Here is a 4,057-nt window from a genome sequence, read left to right on the forward strand (position 1 = left end):
GGTTTCTTGAAAAGAAAATTCATTCGGTCGACTAACCATACTCACTTAATAATACAATGTATAAATAACTATAGTTAAAAACTATTCAAATTTTTTTTAAACAACCTATCGAGAGGGAGGCTTGAAATAACAAGTTAAAGGAACTCAAGTCATTCAAACCCTACTGACTGTAAGAAACCTAAGAAAGAGTCTTGGCCTCACGGCCAAAGAACCCTAGACAAAAATAAATACTTTGTAAGAACTTGAAGAGTGGTAGGTCGAAGAATAGCTCCATAAAGACTTGTTATCCTTGTGACACTGCCATGTCACCCTATTGATGTGTCGAAATTTGATTGGCTCGACTAGACCTATGTGGTAAGGCACTCCCTTAATTAACAATCATGCATGTTGAAATACTATTTGCCACTCATTCCTCGTATGGCCATGCGATCCATTAGATATACACAAAGTTTCATGAAATTTAACAAAATAAACATTGTGCATGTTGGAGCATTGTTTGTTGCTTTTCTACCAAAGAACCTTGATCCGCTCAGAAACTTGCATGAGGTTCAATGAATTCGGGGTTTGTGGGTCTCGACCCCCTGATTAGGCCTTTTTTCCAATCATGAACTTTAAAAAATCACTTCTCATTTAGGAAGAGTTTGAGCATGTATGATATACCATTGGAAAGGTCTCAAAAAATTACTTAGTGGACTATTTTTAATAAGGTCTTATTACATTATTCAATATCAATTACCATGTTGGGCCTTATGTATTAATAATAAGCAAAGTATACTTAGTCCATCTTACATTGAATGATATTCACTATTATTAATCTAGTGTGCCCTTCAATGCCCCATCACACCCCTAAATCACACCTTCAATTGTCCTCAATGTTTATTATGAAGTACCACCATAAATCAAAGTCCCATGAATACATGTTGAGCATAATGTTGAAGTAAGCCTAGGGAATTAAGGTCACGTGTATAGTGGTTAGTTTTCATGTTGAAGTGTTCTAAGGAGCTCCTTCATAAACCATCTTCAACCCCACTCCAAATTTGCATTGTTTGGAGTGATTCATAAGCTTCATGCATTTTGTGTATTTGGTGCTCTGTATTGAATTGTACTATATAAACTCTTTTAGGGGGTTGAAATTCTTCTACTTTAAATAATCATTATTTGATATAATTTTGATAATCCATAGCCAGCTTGAGAAAATGTGCAAAAAGAATTTGTATCTTCCACATAATCTACATGTAACACTAAATAGTCCTCACTAATAAAAACTAATTATCCATGTAAAAAATATAAATTATTTTAAATTTGAAATAACAAAAATCTCATTTAATATTGATTGAATCTTTGATTATAACTACAATTATGAAATTCCATGGCACTATGTAAATCTTGGCACTCTACCAAAAGATAGATGCACAACATGACTATCATTGAAAACCATAAAATCGATGACTATAAATCAATGATATCATCACTTTTAAACTTGAACTTTAATGTTATTATTTTTAACATAGGTACTTTTCTTTAAGAGAAACTCATATTTTCAATTCATTTTTTCAAACATTGGGTTGAATATTGCCATTTTTTTTTTTCCTTTAATAACTTGCAAAATAAAAATTAAATTAAATTATTCTCTTACGAAATAAAATAAAATAAAATAACTCTCATACTAATTGTTAAGTATTTTAGAATTTAAAATGTTACTAATGGTTAAGTATTTTAGAATTTAAAATGTTGCTATTTACAAAATAATTTAGGTTTACTAGATTATATAAAAATATTTATAGTAAAACACCATGCAATGCTATTTTCATATAAAATACACTTCACCTATAAAGATAATACACTTACTGGGCGTTTAAAGATGAGTGACCACTCAATAACCCAAGTTTCAAATATAATACTCTTTCACACGTCATAAAAAGGACTTCTCTTAAAACTTCATCTTTATTTATAAGTAAAATGAAATGATAATCATAACAACCTGCCAAATACCAAATCTACCTTATTTAATAAAACTATTACATGTACTATATATTAACTATACTTTGTCATGCTTTCTTAATTAAAAATAGTTATGCTATATAAGCACAACATTATTGCTATAAAGGTACAGCTTTTTTCCACTTCAAGCAGAAGTCCATTCTTCACTGTAAATGCCAACCACTCTTCCATTTAAGGATTGGATAGGTCTAGCATTTTGATCATAACCCTGCAAAATACAATAAATTGAATATTAATTCACTTAAATTTATAGAATATATATAAAACATCATAATATATTTATCTAAAATAATATAAATAAATAACTTTAAACTTACTATTCTAAAACAATAAATATATGAAATAATAAATCTGTTAAACATTAATAAATCTGAGCTTGAGTGATAACGCAAACTATTTATACAGTTTTGTTTTTCGCCATAAATTAACCAGAAGCTAGTACCCAGTACTTACATCATGGACAGCTGCTTGCAGGGCCCTCACTTGGTCTTCCGACACTGTTTTTATCTGCACATAGATTAGTCAAAAAGTCTCAGGTCACAGGGTCGATACCCATGGACGCACATTTGTGTTTCCGCGATAACGAGAAAGGGATCATAGAAATACCTCGTCAATCACGGTCCAAATGACTCCCTCCGTGCAAGCAGGGGTGGTGAGAGATCCCATGTACCTGTAATATCTACTGCCATCGAATTTTATGTCATTCGGATTCACCGGACCCAGGGGTTCCATTGGCGGTTCCATATGCGCAATGGCGTGGATCGCATCCATTAACTGTTCGTTATACCCCCAACATAGTGAGCACAATATAATCGCTTCATAATTATATATATATATAGAGAGTGAAATGAGATTTCACAAATATACCTGCGACAGGAAAGGGTCAGACGGGCCATCCCTGTAAATGATTCCAATCACGGCAATTTCGCTGTCCTCCGCTTGGTGCACCAGATGGATTTCTAGTGGATGCCTGTAATTTCAATGCAAAACTGTGAGCAACGCCTAAATAGCAGAGTATAATTTAGTGTAGCAAAGATGGAAAAGAGGGTTTTGAAATTGTACTGCTCTCCATTTATGGTGTGCTCCGCCGGGTGGTGCCAATGGCATTGATTCAGTGTGAAACTTTTCCCTTGTATCTCAAGACTACCGGCGCCTTCAGCCCAGTTCACCTGATGCAAACACAGCCACAGGAGTAAGAGGGAATCGAACCCGAAACCTTTCTGCAAAGATTTAAAAAAAAGGTTGCATTACTGACCATGATGTCGTGACCCCTGTTCACAAGGATTGCATTTTCAGGGTAATAGTTTCTGTGGAGCGTGCCGAGGTCCGGAGATAATATGGCGTTGCTCTTCACCACATCGATGGGAGACTGCTTCCGTCCCGTTCCCGCAGGCCCACCATTCGTCGTTGAGCTTCCACCAGTTCTCAGGCCCCTTGGGACCCTCTTTGTACTCGAACTCCTTCTCGTCCTCTGTTCGTTCACATCAGCAAAATGGAGTTTCAGATTAGTCTCTGCAAATTTCAATATGAAGATTTTAGAAAACATAGTTATAAAGGGCACTAGATGAATTACCAACTTCCTGAGTTCGAACCCCGGCGATGAAGAGGATCAGGGCAAATGTAATGAACGCTGATATTACAGGTGGCGCCATAGTTGGGAAGCGAAAGAAAGAACGAGTGGGATAGTAGTAGGTCTGGGGAAGAGAGGCAATATAGAAAATGAAATAACAAAAACTCAGAAAGTGAGGTGCGTACTAGTACCGAGATGGGTTTCTCAATTGCCTCGCCCCCTATTTATTGCCTCTTTCATCTGTGAAAACAAAAGAAATGATAAAATTTCCTGCAACTTTCATCTGTGACTCCGTTGTCTTATTATTCACGAAATACACGTTGGTGAAGGAAATAGAGCATTGGTAGAGCTTCAAGTCCATATCAACTGTACCCTGGAAGTGGAAAGGAAGTGGATTGTGTTTGGCAATTAGAGGTGATTGGAATCAAGAAATGGCATGTGAATTAGTGTATCGGGCCATGTGGGCTATGTTGAAGTGGACGTTTA

The 4,057-nt window shown here is 35.5% G+C and overlaps 1 pseudogene across 1 annotated transcript; it reads right to left on the reverse strand.

Annotated features, from left to right (window-relative positions):
- Nucleotides 1–1,764: 1,764 nt before the first annotated feature.
- On the reverse strand, nt 1,765–3,798 carry LOC149221472 (alpha carbonic anhydrase 7-like; annotated as a pseudogene). Its single transcript, XR_016248853.1, has 7 exons — nt 3,575–3,798; nt 3,257–3,472; nt 3,064–3,170; nt 2,869–2,971; nt 2,608–2,775; nt 2,455–2,508; nt 1,765–2,209 (listed from the first exon to the last, which is right to left on the reverse strand). The product of XR_016248853.1 is annotated as an alpha carbonic anhydrase 7-like (transcript).
- Between the last annotated feature and the right edge of the window lie 259 nt (nt 3,799–4,057).

Source organism: Pinus tabuliformis, chromosome Q (genome assembly GCF_031772625.1).
Source record: "Pinus tabuliformis cultivar Carrire ecotype Pingquan chromosome Q, CPIR1, whole genome shotgun sequence".
NCBI classification, from domain to species: Eukaryota; Viridiplantae; Streptophyta; class Pinopsida; order Pinales; family Pinaceae; genus Pinus; species Pinus tabuliformis.